The sequence below is a fragment of the Leuciscus leuciscus genome (genome assembly GCF_965113295.1).
Source record: "Leuciscus leuciscus genome assembly, chromosome: 17".
NCBI classification, from domain to species: domain Eukaryota; kingdom Metazoa; phylum Chordata; class Actinopteri; order Cypriniformes; family Leuciscidae; genus Leuciscus; species Leuciscus leuciscus.
Genome location: NC_138741.1, coordinates 34979207 through 34990412, shown reverse-complemented (window position 1 = coordinate 34990412; position 11206 = coordinate 34979207).

Below are 11206 nucleotides of genomic sequence, written 5' to 3'. Positions count from 1 at the left end.
TGAGTGATGTTGACTGGAAAAAAGTCTGGCTTCTTCCCAATCGCTATCTCTTAACAAACAAGGTTAAAGAAGTATCTTTTAAACTCCTTCACAGAATATACCCTGCTAAACACTATTTAACCAAATTTTAAAAAAGATATTGATGAAAGTTGTAGTTTTTGCAAAAAGAAGCCAGAGACAGCTGTTCATTTATTTTGGCACTGCCCTTTTGTGTCTTTTTTTTTTGGCAAAATGTACTTTATTTCATTGTTGGAAATGTTGATGAAAATTTTACATTACTGTGGAAAGTTGTTCTACTAGGTATTGTAAACTCAAAAGATAAACAACCCCGCACTTATTTTTTTATTTTTTTTATTTTAATGGCTAAATTCCACATTCCTAAATGCAAATTTTCAGGGAAAAAGCCGTGTTTTTTTGCATTTAAAAATGAAGTGAAGCTTTATATTGAGTCAATATTGCCCTCGAAGAAACAAAAAGCTATTAGAATTCTGCAAGTACACTCTTTAAGGTATTCCTATAATGCTGACTGTACCTCCCCCTAGCATTTGAAATGTACTGTATTTCTATTGTTTGTTTTGATATTTCCTCAATAAAAAAAAAATAATAAAAAAAATGTAAAAAAAGAAATAAAAAGAAAAAAAAAGAAAAGAAAAAAAAGCTGTTTTGGGTCAGTAGGGTATTTTAATGTTATTTTGTGCTCACCAAAGAATATATTGTGAAACATTATTACAATTTAAAATAAACTGTTTTCTATGTGAATATATATTAAAATGTAATTTATTCCTATGATCAAAGCTGAATTTTCAGCATCATTACTCCAGTCTTCAGTGTGTCACATGATCCTTCAGAAATCACTCTAATATGATGATTTAATGATCAAGAAAAATTTATGATTTTTTTAAAATCAATGTTTAAAGAGTTTTTGATGCTTATTTGTAGAAATAATGCAATGCATTCAAACATATGTGGTAAGATTATTAGAAATTAATCATTAAGACTTTAATTCATCAAGGAGGACGCATTAAATTGATCAAAATGGACAGTAAAGACATTTATAATGTTACAAAAGTACATACATTTAATAAATGCAAATAAAGGCTGTTCACTGAACTTTCTATTCATCAAAGAATCCTGGAAAAAGTATCACAGTTTCCACGGAAATATGAAGGAGCATAACTGTGTTCAACATTGATAATACTCAAATCATCATATTAGAATGATTTCTGAAGGATCAGGATCTGAAAATTCAGCTTTGATCACAGGATATAAATGACAGTTTACTATATTATTCACATAGAAAACAGTTTATTTAAATTCTAATAATATTTCACAATATTCCGAGAGACATTTAAAAATCCTACTGAATGACAAATTACAACAAATTGGTAATCAAGTGTACACATTATTCTGTTATGTGTTTATTGTATATAGTTTGATGGTTGCATTAAATACTTTATCACAATGCTTTGTCAGTATTTCTTTTTCATATATTTTGCATGTCCATTTAGTCTGACTAAGTAGTTTTGTATCATTTTGAGTTATGGTTGGTCAGTTGTACTGATTTTAAATGACAAAAACGTTTGTGAGTTTGCTAATGCTGAAATGTATGGCTCCCATAACACAACACAACGAGCCACAGATCACTGTCGTTTAAAGAGGAGTTTTGATTGCTGTAAATTATCACTATACAGTGATTTAATGAGACAATGAGATGCTGGTGCAGAACAAAGGTGTGTAGTTCAACAATGAACAAAAAGTATACATTTAAAGCTTGAGTTTTTTGTTGTATATATTTTAACAATATTTTACAATTTATTTGTTCACCTAAATATTGCAGACAGATTGTGACTCTGTTTAACTTTATTTTCCATATTTCTTTATATAGGCAATTATTAAATATATAGTAAGATATATTATTGCAAAACATGAAATTTATGAAAAAAAATTTAGCTATACTTTGTTCATCACAATGTTTTTCATGTTTTAATAAAAAAATGTACTCATTGTTAAAAAAATTTATAGTTGGTTTTCCCCTATTAGTATAGGCCTACTTTTTCATTATTATTTGTATTATTAGTCTGTATGTTTGAATAAAAGTTCAGTATAGTTCTGTAAGTCCTTCCGGGTCTTTTGTTTGTTCATCCTCACTTGTCCATCAGATGCTGCTTATTACAGATGTTACAATTCGGTTTGTCTAGATGAGTGCCAAGCCTTTAAGGGAAAAAGATGAACTGAACACTGAAGTACTTACATTTTTATATATAAAAGTTGCAAGATTTATAAGATGTTAAAACCTGTTAACCCTCACCAGTGCGTCGGCGCACTGAAGCGTTTTTTTATTTATTTAGTTCAAAGTTACTATCAGATTAAATGTTTTACCTTGACAAACTATACATCATTAAAAAGATATAAGACTCAAGTTTCAGTATTTGACAACTATTGTATTCTGAGAAACTTATAGTGACAGTTATGTCTTATTTTGTGTCAGGAGTTATGAAATGGAAAAATGCGTTGATACCTTTAATATGATTTATGAGCGTCAGCTGGTCCATTCAGAAAAAAAAACTCCGTGCTGTTGTCATGACAGCGATTCACAAAACAACGTCCCTCAGGGCTTTTAGCTCAAAAATGTGCAGACTTGGAGAAATATTGATATATTCTCATAGATTCACATCATATTTCTATAGACAGGAATAATATTTATTGAATTTATACCCAAATGCGTCGATGTAATCATTATGAGCGCTTCTTACTGAGATGTTCTGTGTTTTCAATTCATACCAATAGCCTGAGGGCGCTATATGCACAATAATACTCCATATGGAACATGAAGAAGAGCCATAATCATGTGACCTTCAAGGACGTCACTGATAGCAGCTACACACAAAGCTAACACAGAGATCGCTGTAATATGCAGATACAGACGTTTTGAAGACAATAAACATGATTGCAAATGATATTTGATATTTGACTGTTCTTCAAGCAATGCCAGGTATTTTTATAATAATAGATTATATTTATAATGTAATGCTAATCGATATAGACTTTATCATCGTGCATACTATAAATAATATATTTTCTTTCTGATTTTTTTTTTTATCTGAAGCCAAATTAGATCACAGAAGATTATTTAAAACAATCGACTTGCGTTATAAAATAAGTTTGAAGCACAAACATAGTTTTAATCTCATAAATGGTCGTGTATTGATGGTGTGCTAAGCTAACATGCTAGCTAGCTCAGGTGCACCTGTCACCTAGAAGTTATTCTTTTATGGGGTTTTTTTCTAAATAGTAATGCTTTTCTGAAATGTTTTAGTGCATTTGATACAGTTTCAAATATAAGTGAGAACTTTGATAAAATAAATTAGGGATTGAAACCCTATGAATAGCCTGTGAATAGCCAGTCGTTAGTAACTATAATGCAGACAAAAGATATGCATATTTAGATCCATAACCAGGCTGGAGAGGTGTGTGAATGTGTACTGGGGAGACTGAGACTGAATGGGGCTCGTTTGCACCACAAAACAATAGAGACAATAGACTGAATAGATGACTTAGATGATGACTAAACATCAGTAGCATTTTTAGAGTCTAATCAAAATAAAGTAATTTGACATGATCTTGAAAAACATTTAACCAAATACAGAGTTTTAGACTTATCATTTTCAGATTTTAAATATAACATGGTCACACATATGGCTTTAGCTGCAGTGCATTTCTAGATTGCTCCAGGGCCCACTTCAATTTTATTTTCATGAATATGTTTAATAAAAATAAATTTCTAATAACTTTACAAAACTTTGAAGCTATTTAAAAAATGTTTTTTTCATTATGACAATAATTAATTCTACATTTACAATAAACTACCAGGTGTCAGCTTTCAAATGAGATCATACTTGTGCTTTTAGTGCAAAGGGTTCATGAACTGTATCTGTTTCAGTTTGGGTATGTCATTTCTGGGGATTTTTCAAAAGTGGCGTTGCAGCTTAACAGGTTAACTGTTGCACGGTCTTGAGAAAATGGTTGTGGCGTGGGGGGTGTGGTTCAGCGAGGTCTGCGACGGGAGAGAGAGTTGGGAAACAAGCGGTGAGTAAGTAGGTCAAGTGCAAATGAGTAACACCTGTGTCTTGTTGCAGTAATTGGCGTGGAGAGACCAGATATTCATGGGTTTCATCCGGTCCCTTTCCACAGGTGTATAAAATCAAGCACCTAGATTATGAATGCAGACTGCATTGTGCTTGATTAATACACCTGTGGAAAGGGACCGGATGAAATCCATGAATACACTGCTGGGAAACAGTGAGCGAGAGGAGAGAGATCAATCTGAGAGCTTGTACTGTGACCGCCGATGAGAGCTGGAAACTATTGAGGACTGTCACTGAGAAGCTGTTGAGAGCGCAGAGAGCACGAGTTTGGTTATGTTCCTTTTTGTTTAAAATAAACAGGATGAGTCTCAGTAAGCCGACCCTGTCTTCCTTCCTTCCTCTGTACATTGTTACACTGGTGCCGGAAGCCGGGAAGGAAGAAGAATGCCGTCATGCAAACCCCGTCAGGTTCGCCATTTGCGGATGTCATCCATTTGCTCGCGGGACCCCATCAAGAGCAACATCAGGCGCTGGTGGACATGAGGGAGGATCAGGAACGCCGTTTCCAGGCCCTTGTCCACGCGCAGTAGGAGGACCGCGAGCTGTTCCGGAGCTAGATGGACCGGGAGGTTCGGGCTGTGGGGAATCCCTCTACATCAGCCCTGCCCACTCCCGTGCCTCTCGTGAAGAAGGGTCCTCGGGACGAACTGGAGGCGCTCCTGGACCTCTTCGAGAGGACTGTAGGAGCATGTGAGTGGCCCCAATCCCACTGGCCGATATGCCTCAGGAGAGAGGCGCAAATAGCAGCACAGCAACTACCGGTCCAGAACCTCAGGGTCTACGAGGACCTAAAACGAGCCCTTCTTCAGCGGGTCGGCCTCAGCTCATAGCAGCTGCGCCCGCATCAGCTCCTTTTCCGACGCTCTCTCCATGCCAATCCCTTGACCCACTTCCTGCCACTAGGGGGGTGGGGCGGTCTGTTGGCACTGCAGGGTTTTGGGACATTTTATTGTTAGGTGTCCAGTGATGGAGGTGATCCAGGTCCCAGACGTCCCGCAAGCTGCCTCAGATCAAGCTGGCTTGTACTTATCAGGTGTTGGTGGATTCAGGATGCAACCAAGCCTTGATCCATCAAAGCCTGACTCAGCCCGAGGCATTGGATGAGAGCCGCATGGTTCAGGTACGGTGTGTGCATGGGGGACATCCAGTAATTTTGGGAACAAATTGGACTGCTTTTAGTAAATTATTGGGGTATTTATGTACGGATGTCTCTTGTGGAAAGAGAATGTATGGGAGCGGGCCGTCGCACAGGTGGGAGAGGTGGAACCGGGACCACTGGAGCCTGAACCAGGGGAACAGAGCGTTATTGAGAGGCTGACCACCAAGGCAGTGGCTCTCCGCAGCATTTCCATAAAAAGCAGAGGCACATGTCTCGTTTAATCTCCCGAGTGGGAATCCCGAAGGAGATTCTCACTGACCAAGGCAAGGCATTTATGTTACGAACCTTACGCGAACTGTATAAATGATTCGCACCAGTGTCTATCACCCACAAACAGAAAAACAAACAGGTGGAACGATTTAATCGCACATTAAAAACCATGATTTGGAAGTTCGTTCACGAAGACGCCAAAAAAACACCTCTTGTTTGCTCTGCACGAGGTACCGCAAGCCCCCACAGGGTTCTCCCCTTCGAACTTCTTTATGGACGTCAGCCCCATGGGGTGTTGGGTGTCCTGAGAGAAACGTGGGAGAACGGACCTTCAGATTGCAGAAACGAAATTCAGAATACATGCCATGTAAAAGCCAGAAACTAAGCTTTTTTTTGCACAGACCTATCTAAAGGGTTAATAGTGCCACCTGGTTATCAACAGTAAAAATGACAAATTTTACCTCTTCCCAACAGGGAAAACCACCAACAATCAAAAATGCATGATTATATGGTGTCATGGCTTTGCAATCAAAAAATGTGGTTATAATGGAAGTCAATGGGGCAAAAACAGCCATGAACAGTAAATGAGTTAAAATCGAATGCTGCACAAAAACTAACAATGCATCAAAACCAATGTTGTTTCTAATCTTTGACATGTCCAAGACTGTGATAAAAGGTTAAAAAAAATCCAGTCCACAATCACATTTTATATTGAAAATAAGTCATTTTGTGTGTTTTTTCCCCCCAAATCAGTGACATCATTTATGAATTTGGCAATTAAAGAGTTAAAATCCTGATTTTTTAAAAACGTTTAGTAGTTTTGATCAGGACTGAGGTTGATTAATAGATTTATGCATATATATATTTATCTCATACATTTTTACAGCAGTTTAAAGTAGTGGCTGTTTTCAGCCACGAACATAATGAAAGGGTAGTGAATTTGAACAATGCACAAGGGTTAAATATGCGTGTTTGACCGCTGCAGAGCAGCAGATGTGACGTCACAGTCGAGTTCCATAGGACGTCACAGGCTGAGTTGTTCAGTTCAGCAGGGATTATCAGACTCAGACTCACTAACAGATGAAAGTGTTACAAACGCAATCTACCGCTTTAAACAACAGTAAAATAGTGTCTACACAGCTCGTTGAGATTCAGAATCTGACAGAATACGGTGTCATTTAATATATTTACGATATAAATTGAGTTACTTTGACGGAATCTTCAGCTCAGGTGATCATAACTGTAGTTCAGTAAAGTTATATATAAATATTATGTCTTCAAAGTTCTCAGTGAAGCTGGACAGCTTGTCCGTGGAGGCGAAGGACCGGACAGCCGCTTGGCAGAACCACACAAAAGGTACCGAGTAAATACACATCAGAACTAACACATAATGAATCCGACTTAAATGAGTCATTCCACGAAACCGGTACGATTTGGACTTACACATTTTTGGATTTTTTACTTATATGTATTACTTTTCTGAACATCCCACAACATTAATCACATATTTAACTTCCAGAAAAACATATTTTCCCACCTCAGGCATTAAATACCTATTATTATTGGTAATTATTTTAAGATATGGGCACTATTAGTCTTCAACCCCGTTATGGACACTATGGGAGCTCTCTGAATATGATTATAAAATATATTTGTAATGAAATCAACATTTTCCTATTAATCATATGTCCCTCACACTAATTCAGTAATTGTAAATGTAAAATTTACATATAATTTTACACTTATGCTATACTAAAGCCTGAAATGGAATTCTATCTTTATTTGATGTAACAGGGTTGAGTCGTTGAGCTTGACAACCACAATATCACATTCTAAATAAGTTATAGTTATAAAAGAAGGTGGTAACTTGCCTGTGTCTACACACAATGTTGTTCAGAAGACTTCTATGATGTTAATTCCTGTTATTGATGTCACATATAAGGATCTGTTCATTAGTTTTATGGGGGAGAATGATTTGTGTAACAGGGTTGAGGAATTACTGAGGGACGGAACTAAATAATGTGATTTTAATGAATAATCATGAATTTCAATTTACTTAGAGAAAAAACATTACCAGCAAAAAAGCACAGATAGATATTCATGGGAATGGCAAAATGTATGGACTTTTTTCTAATTGTATTATTCATATCCCAAGTACACTTTCATAGAAGGCCATGAGGGACATGACAAAACAGTGTCAACTGAAAAAACAAGATAATTTCTAATATAAAGATAATATGTATGTCATTATTTTTTAAACTTTATTAAAGGAGACATTTCAATTGATACAAAAAGCTTTTAAGAATATATTTTGGTGACCCAATAGGTAAAATACACTTAAAAAGGTCAGAGGGACTCAAATCATACCGGTTTCGTGGAATGACTCAAATGGTAGGACTTATATGTAGCACAGCATATCAGCATTACTGGGCTTGTAATGGGCTCTCGGTGCACAGGATGCTTATATTTGAAACTTTGCTAGAGATGAAGAATGTTTTTTACAATATAGAGAAGATGGTGCTCTAGAAAACATCATTGTTATATTGTCCCAGCAGCATACGACCAGCGGCGCTGGTTAGCCATCTTTTTACCACAGTATTTGCTGTAAAACCATAGAAACTAACACAATGAACCATGGTTTTACTACAACAATTATGTTAGGTTTATCTATGATTGTTGTAATAAAACCGTAACTACAAATTTAACCATGGGTTAAAAACTTATGATTACTATAGTTATGATTACCATACTTTTACTTTAGGTTTACTGCAATATAAAACTAAGTTGAACCATGGTTTGAACAAAAAAAATAACAACATGGATACAGTTTTACCATAGTAATACCATAGATCTAGTACTTTTCACAATACATATAGTTTCAAAGCCACTTTAAGGTTACAATCATAAAATATCCTTTAATCTGCCAGAAGTGACTGTGACACAACAAAGAAATGTCCATATGAAGAGTTCAGGTGCAAAAGCCTCTAAATGCCATCTGAAATTTTCTTATAAAATTATCATTTTTATCAAGCTTGTATATTTAAATTCAATAATTTCACTCAAACGGCAATGAAGATTACCTATTAATTGTCATTTAAGTGAAATTACTGAACTTAAATATACAAGCTTGATAAAAATGATCATTCTATAAGAAAATTTCAGATGGCATTTAGAGGCTTTTGCACCTGAACTCTTCATATGGAAATAGCGATAATACAAGTCAGGACTTTAAAGTCATGTTCAGTTAAATAGACAAAATTAAGCTGTCCTTCAACATTTTTTAAGGGCAAGTTCGCAGATTTTTTGCATCTGCACAAACTCGCTAGATCAGAAATCCAACATGGCGCCCATTTGCAACGAGCCCATTTCTCTAGTGTTCTTGGAACATGAACTAGTGAATCATTGAGCTGTAATCTGTGCTAATAAAACAGATGTTTCTAATCAATATTTGTTGTTTGCAGAAAAAAAGACAAAAGGGAAGAACTTCCTCTGGAGAGGATGTAAGGCTGTGAAACGTTCCTTCCAAACCCTCAAATCACAGGTTCATCCATACACACCCAGCGTAGAGCCGCTAGCCGGCACAGATGCGCTCGAGTCCGAGCCGACAGATGGTGAGTCTCCAGTTATTACCACCCTGATTCATGGCCATTTCAGCCTGATGTTTCTGGTGTTAGTCTTCATTTTTCCTTCTCTACTCCTGTTGGCTCCTCAAATATGCATTTAAATGTTTTGTTTGTTTGTTTTGTTAAACACCATTTTAAAAACCCATATATTTATGTAGTGAAGTCTGATGGTTGAGAATTCTTTCTGTTTTTCTTTTTGTTACATTTTTACTGAACTGTACTGTAAATGTGTCTTATGGTGTGACATAACAAAAATGATGGAAAAAAAAAATCTCTTAATAATAGCATGAGAAAGATTTAACTTCATTGTTTGACACTTATTGTCCAAAATGTTTTCTTATAATGAAGTATTAGGAGTTCCTTCCCCCCCCCCCCCCCCCAGACACGGCGTCAGCCGATTTTGCCGGGGCTTCAGCCCTGAATGTGTTTTGAAAAGTTGACTGACAAATATGAAACCGGACAATAGCCTATGTAAACCCCCGAAATCATAAGTTGCCATATTTCATCGTGCTTTGGCTTTGCTGCTGTCTCTGACTGGTGATTGTTGAAATCTGTCTCACACAGAGACGCACCTCGTGAGTGATTTCAGCCTGTCCTAGAATATCTCCAGGATTTGCGCGTAAAAGCAAACAGTCTCACAGCAAAACATTTTTTTAAATGAATAACGCAGTCAGCACCGCCGCACAGTCCTCTGTCAGAAGAGATGTTGTCAGGCTATATGTCAGTAAAACTCAGAAAAACGAACTTCTTGTCGTGTCAGCCGTGTGCTTGCGGCGCGCACTCTTCAATTTCACACGCAAATGTGGCGCACCCTGTATCACGCAAAAGAAACTACGAGCATGTAACGTCGTGTTCTGCCGTCAATTAAGTATTGAGATAACCAAAAGGGAGATTAAAGCTGCGTCAAAACTCTATGTCGGGGCTTTTGTATTCATTTGTAGACTACATAAATGTTACACATTTTGGCGTAGCCCTTCTCATTTTTCATTATTAATATTCTAACATTTTATCAATATTGAAAAGTCATCAAAACTGACTCATGTCATAAAAATAATAATTTTGTGACCAAAAATGTGAAAAATACATGTAGCCTAAATGATCGTTCATGAGATTCTTTTAACTATAAGCAACTCAATTTGTCTAGATCTGTAATATTATTTCCTTTGTATAATGAGCTTGTCTTTGTTTTCAATTATCTTATATTTTTATTGTGAGTGTGAACTGCTGCACAGTCGTGTAATTTAGTCAGCTTGATTAACATTATTACAATTTATCCCTATATAACACAGATGTTCTTTGCTAATTACAGAAACTATAAGCAAAATTCTTTAGTATAAATATATATTTTTAAAATGTGTATATATATATATATTTGTATGCTCCTCGAATGTGTTGGAGTATTTCACCAGTCATTCTCGTCATCCTCAGGTTTGTTCCTCTCTGAGATCCATGTTGAGTGGAGATGTAGAGATTCGTTGAGTCTGAGCAGCCGAGACTCGAACAGTGTCGATGTATTGGAGAGCCCAAACCAACAGGGTTTGTCCAGGTTCAACAACCTCAATCCGCACCCGACCCAGACACAGAGCCAGGATCTTCCCGGATCATTAACATTTCTGTCTTCTGAGTTTTCTGTGTCCACAGGTCAGGCTCACGGGACGAGGGCGAAGCAGAACCCAGATGATAGACGTCCGTCCACTTCATCTGAACACTCTCTCACAGGTCAGAATAGGCTTTTAATAAAGAAGTAATGGCTTAGTTTCTATTTCTATTTTCAATGGCTGATTTGTCATTGAAAATAGAAAGTTGAACCAACTAAAGTAACGGTAACACTTTATTTTGATGGTCCCTTTTGAACATTCTGTCGACTATAAGTAACTTTGCAACTACATGTCAACTTATTCTAACCCTAACCCTACCAGTCTACTAATACTCTACTAATACTCTAATGAGAGTTAGTAGACTTGTAGGTGCAATGTTACTTATAGACAACCGAATATCTTAAAGGGACCAAAATAAAGTGAAACCAAAGTAACAATTTGATGTGACCACTGACTGATTATTAATATTAT